We start from the raw sequence: 16,360 nt of genomic DNA, 5'->3' as shown, positions 1-16,360 counted from the left end.
AATCTCAAGCGTCATATGGATATGCATGCTGGCATCAAAAATCATATATGTGGTATATGTGGTAAAGCATTCACTCAGAAGGGTACCCTCAAGTTGCATATGGATAAGCACGCTGGAATCAAAAATCATACATGTGCTGTAAGTGGTAAAGCATTCACTGAGAATGCCAGCCTCAAGGTTCATATGGATATGCATGCTGGCATCAAAAATCATGTTTGTGATATATGTGGGAGAGCATTCACAGTGAAGGTTAACCTCAAGCATCATATGGAGAAGCATGCTGAAATCAAAAATCATGCATGTGCTATATGTGGTAAAGTATTCACTCGAAAGGGTACTCTCAATTTGCATATGGATAAGCATGCTGGCATCAATAATCATATCTGTGTTATATGTGGTAAAGTATTCACTCAGACGGGTAACCTCAAGCATCATATGGATATGCATGCTGGCATCAAAAATCATATTTGTGATGTATGTGCGAAAGTATTTACGGTGAAGGGTCGCCTCAAGGAACATATGGATATGCATGCTGGCATCAAAAAGTATAAATGTGACATGTGTGGAAAAGCATTACTGTGATATACCGTAATTTCCCATGAATAATACGCCACTGCGAGGCTTGCGACGCGATAGTTCATACCAGCAATGATATCATGACACGATCCCTATCACAGATGCGATTGCCCAGGCCAACGATCAGGCCTATATCGTGGGCGCAAGGCCTGTTGGAGGTGCGTCTATTTCGGCCAGCAATTATATCTTGCGCTCTGGTCCTGTTGGAGATGTAATTGTTCAGGCCTGTCGCTGACGCTTTAAAGTAGCGACGATTGCCAGCGCTCGTGCGCAGCACTGCGCTCCTCGCGAATTGGCAGCTCGCAACACTTCTAATACGAGTCACTAGGCACGGTGGCTGAATGTGATGCAGGATTGACAACAAACATATAGAAAGGTGTGATTTCAAGTTTTATTTCGAGAGAGATTTTTTCAAAACTTCTACCAATGCGTAATGTGCATCAATCAGCAAAATTTGTCGCATTATGCATGGAAAATTACGGTATGTGGAAAAGCCTTTATTAAGAAATCTAACCACAAGCTTCATACAGTTCTGCATGCTGATATCAAAAATCATGAATGTGAAACTTTCTGAAACGGCCAACATCAAGCATCATATGGATTAACATGTTGTGTTTGAAGTCATGTAAGGTCTGGATCAAGTGAAAAAAGGTCGGAAGTATTCGAAATGACCTCCAGTTCAATGAAAAACTCCATTTTGCCTAGAACCTGATCAATCACCAATTTGCATATGTATTTGCATACTTGGTGACTTATCGAATTTCAAAGAGTTGCAAATTCATAAAGATGGCGAATTAGGTATATTTCACGTCTGGAGCTGGGTATGATCGAGTACCTGGGTTATTCGAGTCGTGCATAAGTAGCTATCTCAGCGTTGCTTTGATGCTAGCAGTGCCAAGTGATTGCCCTGAAGAGTGAACGTATCACTACATCTCTCTTGGCTATCATACTGTATGAGCTCACATATTTTCCATGTACATATCATGATACTCATGCAGCCTATTGCATTAACACTGGTTAATATGAAAGAGACACCTATCGTTTTACATTTTTGTGTATTGATGTACATTTGTTAACAAGCGTTCTACATTTCTTGGATATCGTCATGATCGGTTTTCATTTGTGGGATGATCTTGCAGCCATTGCTAGCTATTAATTGCTCAGTTTATCCTGTATAGTGGTAGTTCTGTCAGTCTGATTCTTCAGTAATTTTTTACTAATGTAAATGTTGAAAGCCAATCTTATTCCGATAAAATGTAATGAATGAGGTGCTTCGGAATCAAATCCATTGAGATGTGTTTTCGTTAGTCACTGATTTTCAAATGTCGTTCGTTCTGATTTAGTTGTGCTGTTTAAGCATCCAGTAGTCTGGTGCCAGCATGTTAATGTACGATATTTCATTCTGCAGATTGATTTTGATTTGATTTCACGATTATGTCTAAAAAAGTATACCTTGCGACGAAAGAGATCTCCGAATTTATGTGTGATGACTCTCTGGGAACTATACACGCGGGGACCGTTTCTTGACAAAAGCTGATTTGCCAAATGCTTTGAACTCACTGGAGTCGGAACAAACAAGCTTTCACTTGATAAAATGTGGCAAAGGTGAGACGTCTTTATCGACACTTTAGAATCTGCGTGAATGTTTATATTTGTCACATGCTATAATACCATTTTGTAAATACTCTTGTGAAAACAAATATGGTCAAGAACTTGCAAGTTGACATTTCTACATGCTTTTTATAACTAGAGCAAACTCGATTTCGGGTTTTTGAGCCAATACTAATGAAACTGATACCAAGCACCTTCACTGATAGCATCGACATTCTCGAAGATTTAACCACATTTTCAGGATATAATCCCTTCACAGTCATTGTCATACGTGGACAAGAAATAAACTAGAAACGCTGTATATGGACACTTGTAAAATATAAGGTATCTATTAATATTTCCAGTGTAGCAGTCGCGTTGTTTCCTATGACCAAGTTGTGGCCACGCAGAAATTGTTGATATTTGTTGCCTCCCATGGCCGATACCGGTATATCTTTCAAAGCGTGATATCGATACGATGTTATTGTCAAACGTATCACGGGCCAGGCAGTAAATGCAATCAATAATTTGGTGTTCAGGCACTTCTTGTGAATAAGCACCATAAAGACAAAATGAGTCAATAGACAAGCCTCCATCGCGGTTGAGTCACAAACAAATCGTTCGATTTTATGGATTTTTCAAAGACATGAATTTTGTCCATATCGTTCTGTAGTTGTGGAAAAGAAGGGTATAAGTACCGTAATTTTTAATGTATAATCCGCAAGATTTTCACGATTTTTGCCCTAAAATAGGGGGGTGCATATTATACATGGGTACAACAAGCCTTGAAAAATATCTCCCTCGATAAAAAACTTGGAATCACACCTATCTTCATGTTTGTTTCCAATCGCGCATCACTTCCCGCCATCGCGCGTAGTAATTAGTGGGAAGCGTGTTGCTAATTAACGAGAGTCGTGTGCAAAAGCACGCGATACCCTGCTGAGTTGGTTTGCCATTTGTACGCGAGCTAAATAAGGTCGCTAATAGACACTCGCGTGAGGCAATTCTCGCCAATTCACCGCGTCAACGACAGGCCTGAACAATCGCATATGCAATTTATACATACAGTGGCCGTGTGGCCAATTTATACAAGAGGCCATGTGCGCAAGATATAATCGCTTGCGTAATAAGTCGCATCTCCAAGAGACTTGTTGCGCATGACATAACCGTTAGCCTAGGCGCAATCGCATCTGTAATAGGCATCATGCACAAGATGTCGGTTCGTTGGCCTAAACTAACTCGCCGCCGGCCTCGCAGGGTTTGGCTGCTATCTACTATCGGTTAGAGACAATACCGTTAATTGTGTAATGATTAGCAATCGCATCTGTAAAAGGTCTCCTCGTGCTCAAGATGTCGTGTCGCTAGCCTGAACTATCGCGCCGCCCGCCTCGCAGGCTTTGGCTGCTTTCTACTATCATTTGAAGACAATCCCGCTAATTGTATAATGATTAGCGGTCGCTGTGTAATGATTGTTCAAGAGTGACATCGCAAAACAGAATGACATCGTATACGAAATCGGAACTATTCATGTACTGAAATGCAGGGTGCGTACTATACATGGGTACAGGCTTTTCCCCAGAATTTGCATGCGATTTTAGGGGTACTTATTATACATGGGGGCGTACTATACTTGGAAAATTACGGTATTTCTTTGATACGACTGTGATACGTTGGCAAGTGCATCAGCTCTTTCACGCTCATTACTAACAGGCTTTGAAAACTAGATAATTCTGGAGGTCTTAGAGTCTAAGACTTAGACGAATGGCAATGATTTAATTCCAACACGATTTGTAAAATGTTTATTTGCCCACATTTTAATTCTAATCTGCTGTATCTGAAAATGTTACAGGAGAATTGTACCGGGCAAAACGAGCAAAACAAGGTGTACGGCACTCTCTAAGACACTGTACAGACATTTGCTATTCTCGTGCTTATAAGAATGAACTCAGATATGATATGCACTTAACTAAATTTTTTCTGTATCTGTTTGGTGAATCGAGTAATTCTAATTCAAATTTTATTCGGAAAACTGTTATTTTAATTTAGTTAGGAAAAACACTATATCGGTATAAGTCTAATCTAGTTCGAAAGATATGAATTTTTTCAATTGCACAGCTTTGATCACTAGGACTGGGCCCAATGATTCAGGCCGAGTAGCAAGACATTGCCATTAATTGTATAATGATTAGCAATCGCACCTGTAATAGGCCTCGTGCTCAAGATGTCGTGTCGCTTGCCTGAACTATCGCGTCGCCAGCACTGCAGGCTTTGACTGCTATCTACCACCGTTTAGAGCAGAGGTCTCAAACACGCGGCCCGCCAGAGCGTTTTGTGCGGCCCGCGACGACATTTTAGATTTTTATTAATTTGACAATATAGAAGTGTCACATATATCTTTTCAGGACATAAAGTGAAATTACCCTCTTAAATTGCTGCGATAGCCTGAAACTATTCATCAAACTTCACTATCACATTGATTACAAACGCTACCATGAAGTGGAAGATTTACTATTTCGCCACATTTCCAATTCATGATGACAAAACCTGACCCGTAGGCGATTCGTGACTGGAATTTGTGAGTTGGACTTGGACGCGACCTTTCTTAGAATTACTCAGACTCGGGCTAACTCGATGGCAAAAGAAAAATGACTCGGCTGGACTCGAAGTGACTCGAAATGCCGTGTACGCAACAAACTAATCGCAACAAACAAATCGCGTATCAGGGGAATAGTAATAGATCAGAAGGTCGTAGCTTGGTATTTCGCTAATTAAGCCAGTGGTCATGGCAACCATTGGCAATCTGTTAGTTACATCTTTAGTCGCTAAATCATGTTATTAAGGCCACCGAGTACCGTAGTGGTACGCTCCAAAGATGTAACAACAATGGGCCGTTCGGTGTTCCGAGATTTCCCTCACTAGGACATATTCAATAATATATTTATAGTATATTTTTACTTGTTTCTGATCCTATATTTGAAGATATTTGGCCGTGAGATTAATAGCCTACTTATCAGAAGTATACCCAAATCCTGGATCGGAATTACAATGCCCAACCTAAAAATATTTTGATTTCAGATCAGTCTCTATCATCAATCTGTTAAATCCAAAATATTAATAGTAGCTGCAAAATTATAACCCGATAGCGTTTATGATGGCATTATACATTTGTTCCCCATATGGTGCTTATATCTTATAATCAATGTTCCCTTCAATTTTTGACGAGTCTGCGCACACTCACCAACTCACTGCGCAGACCCTTGGACAACAGTGCGTAACGACTAAAAAAAGGTCATCACTTCGGATTTTTCGTGCGCAACTTGGATTTTCTGTGCGCAGAGACTGTGTCAGCACTGTACATTAGCGCACATGCGCAGCTTAGAGGGAACATTGCTTATAATTAATATATATCAAGTATGACAACAATTCTATTCAAATAGTTATAAATGTGATGATTCTTTTCGTGCCAGGTCTAAATTGATACAAGAGTGAATCACATTTTGACGATGTATGTTTACTGTCAGTCTGCTTGATCGTCTCACTTTCAATAGGACAATTCATTCCCACTAAATATGGCCTACTTGGAAAGACATAGAATACCCCTATAAATGCTGCGGCCCGCGGCGTCGTCAAAACTGGGAAACAGGCCCACGAGCACATTTGAGTTTGAGGCCTCTGGTTTAGAGACAGTGCTGTTAATTGCATAATGATTAGCGATGGTTATGTCATGATTGTTGAATAGTGACATCGCAAAACAGAACGACATGTCGACATAGTATACTGAAACACAGCTATTCGTGTACTTTAAATGCAGGGTGCGTACTATACATGGGCACAGGCTTTTTCCAGAATTTGCATGCCATTTTAAGAGTTCGTATTATACATGGGGGCGTACTATACTTGGAAAATTACGGTACTTAATTTTTTAAGTCCACAATTAGAAATAGAATTAGTCAGAGAAAGACTTAGTTGGTTGCTTGTCACCGAACTACATAGGTGATTTGTACGAGTCTCAGTTTCAGGAAATGATCATTAGAAATAGAAAATGTGTCAAGAGATGAGCCTCCATCGCAGTTCCAATCACGAGCATGTCGTTATATTTCACAGATTTTTCCATTTTGTCGACATCGTTCTCGAGTTGTGCAAAAGAAAGGTGAAAGCATTTTCTTGTAACAACTGTAATGCCTCTCAAAGTGTTGCGCAATTGCATCAGCTCTGTAATGTTCATTACTAGCAGACTTTGGACAACTAGATACTTCTTGTCTAATCAACCAAAATGGAGCCAAATATTGGTAATCTTGTGAGAGTCTGATTCGTCAATGCGTTTACGGTACGTCCACAGTTTAATTTTAATGTAATGTCTGGTGCTCCTAAAATGCTACGCGAGAGTTGTATCGTATGAAACGAGCCAAGCCACATGTGCAGACATTTGCTATTGTCGTGCTTATGAGAAGAAACCCTGATGTGATATGAACTGACACCGTATTTTTGTACAATTTCTTTGATTAAATGAGTAATTATAATTATAATTTAAAGTGGAAAGACTTGTGTAGGGTGTAGTTATCACTGTTCTAATCAAATTTCTAATCAAATTTAAAAAAAAACGTGTTTAGCTATTATTGTAATTCTAATCTAGTTACTAACAGCTGAAAATTCTCTAGTTGCACAATTTTGACCACTAGGGGATGTCACAATGAATTGAATATTCGAATCTGAATTGAGTAAATCATAATAATCAGAGTCTGGTAGTGAAAACGACTTTTTATAGTACTGAAATGATACGCTCCTTGCCACAAGAGGTGAAATGATTAAAAACAAACTGAGATTAACTGGGAGTGGATTTATCCATGAGAATTATAGCTTCAATACTATTTCCACTGTTGAAAGCTGTAAACCTCAATTAGCAGTATCACGGCATATGAAGTATGGAGTACAAAGTTATGCACGTTATTAGAAATGATATATCTGTGACGTCGTGATCAATCACAGCATTAACAACATAGTGTAATGAAATAGGCGTGGTCGAGAATAGACAAATTGTCTTTAGTATATTGTTTGTAGCAGCGTGAAAGGTAGTCCACATATTTGAATTTTCTCAACCATTCTGGTATGGAACCATAAAAAGTAATACTCGACTCGAAGCATTCTACTCGATTCAATTTCAAATCAGTCAGGTAGTCAAATATCAAAAAGGCAGCATGAAACGAAGTTTTTAATTTGGAAAGTTCATCTGCGCAAAAAATTGCTGTCAGATTTTACTGGCCCGCTAGTTCAGAAAGGTTGAGAACCACTGATTTCGATGTTGCAGCAAATGGTATTGTTATTTTCACCCTGTCAATCCCTAAATTTATATTGTCAGTCGCTGATGGAAGCTTACAAAAGATGGCGCTCCATCACAGAACCAAAGACTCTTTCTTTCATGTAGCAGATTGTGGTTGGACCCGTTTAACTTCATCACTGTAGGATCATTCACAGAGATATCATGGTAATATTGCTTGCATTGTACTAGGTCAGAGTTGATCAGTAACGAAGTACTTTTACATTGTCATGGTCAGACTTGGGTAACTAAATAATCATAGCGGAGTTATCTAATAAAACTAAATATAGCAAATGCCTTCCAAATATCTGTGAAGCTGTGATCAACCCACATCATTGCCACATCGTGCATGAAATAGGTACGGTACCGGTATGGCAAAAACATACAAATTATCTTTGATGTCATGTAGATCAGGCATGATATTGTTTTTTGTCACAATAAAGTTACATATTTGAACTTTCCGCATCTTCCGTACTGTTGTGACGTGATAATAAGTAATGATCGACTAGAAGCCTAAATCTCGGTTTAGAATCGAATCACTCTGTTTCGTGTCTAAAATCAAAAAAGCAGCATGGAATGAATTTCTATTTTAGAAGGTCACCCTGTCTGCTACGTTTTATGTCAGAATTTTTGTTGACCAGTAACTCAAACAGGTTGTGAACTACTGATTTAGATGTTCCACACAAATAGTATTGTCGTTTTCATTCCATTATTCCCATGAGCTTTGAATTTTGTTGATAGTCGCTGATGGAAGTTTACAAAAGAAGATGCGTCGTCACAGGACCAGAGTTTCGTTATTACATGCAACAGATTCTGCTTGCAGTCGTTCATCTTCACGATTAAGATCAGTAAAAGGGATAAGCAGGTAACATTGCTTGCAGTGGTACCAGACTTGTTCAAACCAATGGATTTTCATTACGAAACCCAAACTACAACTACTCACTTTTATGAATTCACAACTACAACCAGAACTACTTGCTTTCCATAATTCAGAATTAGAATTAGAACTACAAGTACTCGATTTTCAAAATACGTAGCTACAGCTAGACTATTTACATTGCAACAACTCGAACTAACGACTGTTAAATATCTGCCACTAACGTAACTAAATACACGGCTAACTGATAATAATTAAACATATGAATAACTGAATCGCAACGGGCTAAGAAATATCAGAGATCATCAGCCTTTCAGAAGGACGGGTTTCTAGTGTAAATGAGAAGGTGTCGACCCATAACCTTCCCTAAGGCTACACGACTGTTAATAGTGGTGACTCTGAGCTAGCAATGGCTGCGACTGAAAGAACATCAAACCACATAACACCGATATCACGACTTGTGTCAACTAGTTGTTCGTAAACTTTTTTATATGCCTATCTAGAACTAGAATTACCTACAAAACTAGTAGGCCTACTTAGTTGACCATCAACCAAATAGATTGGTAGTTCGTACAAGTCTATATAGTTGTGTAACTGGATTTATCTTGACAGCTTGGGAATATATTCCTGAGCAATAAAATGGAGATGAAGATAGGAGATTTCGGCCTAACTACCAAAGTCGACATAGACAGCCAAACAAAGAATAGTTCTTCAGCTACACCCAACTATTTTGACCCAGAAGTTCTCGGCAAGAATGGAAAAAAGTCATGAATTGGACACCTGGTCGATGGGATGTGTTTCGTGAGTATGATGCAGCATTAACTTGGGACTTACTAAATGGGGGTCACAAGGGCCTTAGCTGTAGAGGTGGGCAAAATCGAATACATGATTTTATTTTTGAATAGAGTATTAGACTTTGACTCGAGTATTCGAGTATAAATCATTCTGACGCCAAACCAGTATGAAAGATGTGAAAGTTGAAAAAATATTTGTTATTTTTTAGCCGTACCTATTTCATTGCACTGTGACAATGTTGTTGGTTGATCCTGACTTCACAAAAATGTTATTTCCACTAGCACTTTACCTTCATACTACCTATTCCGTATGCTGTGATATAACTGATCAAGGTTTACAGCCTTCCACGGTGGAAAATTGTATTCAAACTATAATTCTCTATGAAAAATTAATGTTGGTGGCAAGAAACGTATCGTTTTAGAACTCGAAAATAATTATTTTACTACTTAACTTGAATCATTGTTCCCACCCTCATCAACATCAAACAAAGTAACTTGATTCATGTTTTCTCTATCGTGGTTTGACATTGTTGGTCCGTAAGGTACCGTTTGGAGTCATGACGTTGCAGGAAGCCTTTAAAATCGTGAAGAATGAAAATATTATTCCACATAATATATCAATCACAGCTTGCGATCTTATCAAAATGTATGTTATATCTGTGACGTGGAGTTGGGAGTTTGCCTTTTTCAAATGTGTTCTGCATCCGCAGTGTTGGGACTTTTTCAAGCGTGTTACTTAACTCTAGTAACCTTTAAAAATGAGTGACTTTAGCTGACTGAAGTCTCCTTAAGATATCAGGTGACTTAACTTGACTCGAGTCACATTCAAAAACCGAGTAACCTGCCTTGGAAAATCGAAAACTTGACCTAATTCAAAATGATCAATAACTCTATATGACTTACGACTCGAACATGGTGACACATTTCCAACTCTGAATTTTCTACCATGATTTTTCCCAGTGTATTTTCTGTTGACCGATCACAACGACCCACCGCGAGGCAATCACTGTCCAGTGAGTTTTCCACGGCTACATTCCACAACAACTACCGACCACCTGCTTGCCTGATTATCGGAATGTCAACTGCAACGTTGAGCCAAGTTGCAACGGTGAGATTTTAAAAATTCTATAATATGGTTACAACTGGGCAAAATCGAGTACCTGGGTGACTCGATTCTAGATTGAGTATTGGACTTCGAGTCAAGAACTCGAGTACCATCTATAATGACGTCATAGCAGTATGAAAGGTGGAGAAAGTTAAAGTATGTAACCGCAAACAATTTAACGCCAGTTGCATTCTTGCACATCACAATCATGATAATTTTGTATTTTTTCGACCACACCTATTTCATTACACTTTGTGAGAATACTGTGGGTTGATCATGACTCACACACAGGTCATAGACTCTTACAGCCTTCTGTAGTGGGAATTATAATCAAATCACTTGGGTGCTTCATTTCACAAATACCTACATAGGACATGTCTATTATCAAATAGGCAGCATTACATGTCATTTTTAATTGGAAGTTCACCGGTATGCGAAATTAGACGTCGAATATGACCAACCCGCGAGCTCAAACAGATTGAGAACCTCTGATTCAGATGTGCCCAACAAATAATATTGGTGATTTCAATGGGGCAATCCAATAAGCTCTGATTTTTGTTGCGAGTCGCTGATGGAACTTCACAAGACGGCGCGTCATCACGGAACCAGAGTCTCGTTACGATATGCAACAGATTTTGCTTGGAGTCGTTTATCTTCATACTGGTAAGATCATTTACACGGATATCGAGATGACATTTTGTTGCAGTGGTACCGTACTTGTACAAACTACGGGACTATTGAAATACGCTACTATTACTAAAACGAGACTTGCTCACTTTCCAAAATTTTCGACTAGAACTAGAACTAACGAACATTAAGAATCCACAACGAACTACTTAACTAGTACGTGAATTACTGAATTGCCATGAACCAAGAAATAAGAACATGACACAACAGAAAAACGTTATCAGGATTCATACAAAACGTGTTTTCTGGTTGCCCGACAACCAAACTTTTCAAATCTGCAACTAGATCTAATTAAAGAAGCAGTAGTTTGTTGGCTATCAACCAACTAGACTGGTAATTTGTACAAGTCTGGATGCTTGTGTAACAAAATGCAACATTTGTATTGACAGCTGAAGAATCTCTTCCTGAACAACAATATAAAGATGAAGATATTCTGGCCTAGCTACCAAAGCCGACTTTGACTACCAAAAAAAGACTACATTATGCGGCACATCCAACTATATTGCCCTGGAAGTTCTAGGAAAGTAAGGACACAGTTTCAAAGTGGACACCCGGTCGTTGGGCTGTGTTATGTAAGTATGATGCAGCATTGGCGTTGTAAGGGTCTTAGGTGTAGAGATGGAAAATGTCGCGCACCCCAGTAATTCGACTTTGAGTCGAGTATTTGAGCAGCATTCATTACATCGCCAACAACATTGTGATTGAAGTGCAAAATTCAAATACGTACCTTTTATGCAACCACAAAGATTATAATGCCAGTTCCACATCATAATAAAGATAATTTTGTAGTTTTTCGGCCATGCCTATTTCATTGCACTTTGTGACAGTGCTGTGAGTTGATTCCTTCAGAGAAATGTCATTTCCACGAACGTGTATTGTTTTGTACGACATATCTCGTATGATGCGATATGATCAATCGAGAATTCCTGGCTTCCACAGAGGAAAATCATGTCAAAATTATAATTCTCGTTGATAGATTTCAACATGGTGGCCAGGAGTGTATCATTTTAAAACTAAAAAAACATCTCTCACTTCTCGACTCTCATCATTAGAATTGATGCTCAATATCCGAATCATTGTTCCCAGTCCTAGCCATAAGCTTCCCACTTATAACTTGATGCATTTTTTAATTTACCCTTGGTATACATGGTTGGCCAGCAAAGTACCATAATGGATTTTCAAAATGTGCAACTATAACTGGAACTACTCACTTTTCCAAGTCCACAATTAGAAATACGACTAGTCAGAGGAAGACGTAGTTAGTTGCTCGTCACGTAATTAGATTGGGTATTTGTTTGTACGAATCTCAATTTCAGGAAATGTCATCAGAACGACAAAATGTGTCAGGAGATCATCACTGTTGCAGCTGGAATCACAAGCAAGTCGTTTGATTTTGCGGTTTTTTCCAAGACGAGGATTTAGTCTACAGCGTTCTCGAGTTGCGCAAAAGAAGGGTAAAAACAATTCCTCGTAACAACTGTACTGTCTCACAAACTGTGGTGGTTGCAATTGTATCAGCTCTGTAACGTTCATTAAACCTCCTAGCAGACTTGGACAGCTACATAATTCTTGTCTAATTATCCTTACTAGAGCCCCAAATACTGGTAATCTAGTTTTAATCTGATTTGTCAATGACTTTACGTCCACATTTTAATTTCAATCTGATTTCTGTTGTTCCTAAATATGCTACAGAAGAACTGTATTGTATGAAACGAGCCAAGCTTGGTTTACGGACATTTGCTATTCTCGTGCTTACGAGAATAAACCCGGAATTGTTATCAAGTGAACTTGCTTCTCGTACTATTTCTTTGATGAATTAGGGTAAGTTATTACAATTCCAATGCAAGTTGGAAAGACATTTGTAGCTATCATTCTAATTCTGGTCGAATTTGGAAAAAAGGTTTATCCACAATGTTATGATTCACTCCGAATGAAGACAGGCGTTTCCCAGTTGATTGGCAACTGAAATTACTATAAATTCGCAAATAGAACTAGAACTACTCACTTTTCAAAATCTGCAACTAAAACTAGCACCCTGTATCTGAATTCCAGGGATTGCTCACGGATGATCATCAGAAAGACAAAATGTGTCGACAGATGAGTCCCCACCGCAGTATGAATCTCAAGCACGTCGTTGGATATCTCGGATTTTGTCGACATCATTCTCGAGTTGTGCAAAAGAAGGGTAAAAGCATTTCGTTGTTACAACTGTATTGCCTCAGGAACCATGATGGTCGCAAAGGCATCAACTCTGCAACGTGTATTACTGGTAGACTTGGGCAACCAATTGATATCAAGTAAACTGATTTTGGGTTCATTTCATTTGCGGATTGCGTAATTCTAGTCTAATTAGTTTAAAAAAAAACATGTAGCTAAAAATCTAATTTCAAGCACGAGACAGTAGCTATGAATATGATTCACATCTACTTTAAAAATAAAACTGTATAGATATAATTTTAATTCTAATCTAGTTTTGATTTGAAAATTTCGTTACACAACTTTGATCGCTATCGCTTTGGTCACAATGATTCGAGTACTCAATTCTGAATCAAATATTCATTCTAATGATCGGAGTAGAGTAGTGGTATGCGATTTTCCCAAGTAATGGAATAATATGCTCCTGGCCACAAGCGGCAAACAAACTGAGCTGAAGTGAGAGTGAATTTATCAATGAGAATTATGGTTTGATAGTATTTTCCACTGTGGAAAGCTATAAACCTCGATAGGTCGGATCACAGCATACGAAACACGTAGCACAAAGCTAAGCAAGTTACTGGAAATGACATATCTGTGAAGTCGTGGTCAACTCACAGCATTGTCACAATGTGCAATTAAATTGGTATGTTTGGCAGATTGACAAACTTTACAAATCATCCATACTGGTATTGCATCATAATAAGTGATACTCGAATACTCAACTCAAAGCCTAATACTCGATTCGTTTTATCAAATTAATCAGGCACTCGATTTCACCCAGCCCTACGTATACCAAGTCAAATATCAAAAATGCATGAAATGAAGTTTTAAATTTGAAAGTTCATCGGTTCAAAAATTTTGTTGTTGAATTTTACAGGCCCGCTATCTCAACCACTGATTTAGATGTTGCCAACAAATAATATTTCTGTTTTCATCCTGTCAATCCGATTACCTTTAATTTATGTTTTCAATCGTTGATGGAAGTTCACAAATGAAGACGCGTCATCACTGAAGCGGAGACTCGTTATCGCATGCAACCAATTCTGATTAACGTTGTTTATCTTCATGATTGTAAGATCATCGACAGAGGTATCAAGGTAATAATTGTTGTGTAGTTGTCTAATAAAACTAGTAAGAGTGAATGCCTGTAATCTAATTTCTGGTTTTCCTAAAACTACTGCAGAAGAGCTGTATCGTACGAAACTAACCAAGCTCGATGTACAGACATTTGACGTTCTTTTGCTTATCAGAATTATCTCTGATTTGATATCAACTGATCCTCATTCGATGTCCAAGTTTTCATGAGCTGAGTAATTCCAATTGTAATCCAATGTGTAGCCATCATTCTAATAACTGCCTGATTTGGAGAAAAACTCTTTAGCTGTTATACTAATTCTACTCCAATTCGAAACAAAAACTATGTCGCTATCATTCTCATTTTCATATCATTTGAAGATTGCTGTGTTGCTATCATTATAATTGTACTCTCATATGGAAAATACTTTGTAGATGTACTGCAATTCTAATCCTAATATAACTTCATAAAGCTGAAAATTTTCTAGGTGTCCAAGTCTCCAAATCTGCTCATCCTGATCCTTGAATCTCTTCCTATCCAAACACGGAATAAGTTTAAGATATCAAATCAAAATCTACATTTGTATAATAGTTGTAATTTCACAAATATTGATTTCCAAATGATGTTAAAATGTGAGTTGATATCTGTGCTTTGATTATTATCTGTGATTTTCTTACTAGAATGTTGGCAAGCGACCCATCTCAACGACCCTCTGTAAAGAAAGTGCTGGCGACCGGGTTCTTCAACGGCAACATTTCACAGAAACTGCCCACAATCTGCTTGACCATGGCGTCTAGGTTCTCGGGAAGCCGTCACCAAAGCGTCCTCTGCAGAGTTTGAACAGTAAGATTTTTTCGTAGGGCTCAGCAAATTTGAGTTCCTGATTGATTCGATTCTGAATCGAGTATTACGTTTCGAGTCGCGTACTCGAGTCTCACTCATGACAACTCGAGCCCGACGGATATCGTATTTTGAGCCAATACCGATAAGTAGCACCTTCAACGATAACCCCGATATATTCGGCTGATATTGAAATAATATGGCATCTAGCTTAATTCACATTTCCAAAACCTTCAGAGCATTTATTTGAACAATTTTGCGCGCTGTTCCTATGTTTTTGAACATGTAATGAACAAGAGAAAGATGCATCTGGACACTTGTCGACATACGTCGTCATAACAATAGAACTTCTATCCTTTCAGAGTACTCAAATAGGTTTTGCAGTATATTTGCACTAATTGCTCAAGTAAGTCTAGTGGTTATGATTTCAGACTACTTGTGTGTCTCCTATGTGACAGTTCAGTTTCTTAGGCAAAACTAGGTCTAGAATACCGTACTTGCTTTATTTCCTACTTTGAAGTTGCTACTTCAGCTTGTACTTGAGCAGACATTACAATGTTACTTCTATAGTCGAGTACCAACTATGATGACTATTTTTACCACTACTAAGCGAAAAGAAATTGATGAATATTTCCGGGTAGCGATCACAGATGACAGCTTTCCGACTGCCTGATACCATGTTGTGGCGCCACAAAATTTACAGGTATTTTTTTACATCTAATGGTCGATATCTTTCAAACTGTAATATAGACTCGATATTATTGCATGAACGGGGGCTATCATTATACCTTATAAAATAAACGTCCTCTTGACATTCATGAAGTGGTCATGCTCCTCCTGATTGTTCAATTCAGCTTCTAGTCACGTTTCAAAACAATCAAAACTCATTTCACCTATGGCCACATATTGAACTTCTCATGTAGAATGACATTTTTGATTGGTTTTACTAGCCCGTTTTATTCGGAGTCTGCATTAAAGTGCAGTCGTATTCAAAGGAATGAATAGCATCGTTAGTACTGATTCTTTTCCAAACATGCCACAGAAAACCCTATTTCAATACAATGCAAATTTCATCTGAATTTCAGCAGACTTGTTCAAACTATTGGACATTCAAAATGACTACTATAAGTAGGACTACTTATTTTTTAAACTAACAACTGGAATAAGAAGTAGAACTACTAACTCACTTTAAAATCTAAATCTGAATTTCAGGCACTGTTCTTCAATGAGCATGAGAAACGCAAAATGTGCCTTGAGATCAGTCTTCACTGCAATTTGTATTGCAAACACGCCGTTGGATTTCACG

At 38.3% G+C, this 16,360-nt stretch overlaps 4 protein-coding genes across 7 annotated transcripts in view; all 4 read left to right on the top strand.

The window, feature by feature from the left end:
• LOC145436771 (uncharacterized) overlaps nucleotides 1-8,300 on the top strand; it is a 355,402-nt gene extending 347,102 nt beyond the window's left edge. The window contains exon 3 of the mRNA XM_080314075.1: nucleotides 8,222-8,300. The gene's annotated coding sequence lies outside the window, so the exon portion shown is untranslated. The remainder of the gene's footprint in view (nucleotides 1-8,221) is intronic.
• LOC145436146 (serine/threonine-protein kinase PLK1-like) overlaps nucleotides 1-16,360 on the top strand; it is a 992,061-nt gene that overhangs the window by 169,803 nt on the left and 805,898 nt on the right. The gene's annotated exons all lie outside the window — the stretch shown is intronic.
• Nucleotides 1-16,360, top strand: part of LOC145443015 (uncharacterized) — a 290,638-nt gene that overhangs the window by 97,628 nt on the left and 176,650 nt on the right. The window lies entirely within an intron of this gene.
• Nucleotides 1-16,360, top strand: part of LOC145441575 (uncharacterized) — a 232,529-nt gene that overhangs the window by 185,848 nt on the left and 30,321 nt on the right. The gene's annotated exons all lie outside the window — the stretch shown is intronic.

Source organism: Botryllus schlosseri, chromosome 1 (assembly GCF_051294905.1).
Source record: "Botryllus schlosseri isolate E-star chromosome 1, Bs_hap1, whole genome shotgun sequence".
NCBI classification, from domain to species: domain Eukaryota; kingdom Metazoa; phylum Chordata; class Ascidiacea; order Stolidobranchia; family Styelidae; genus Botryllus; species Botryllus schlosseri.
Note: the sequence above shows the minus strand (reverse complement) of the source record. Positions and strands in the feature narration are given on the sequence as shown.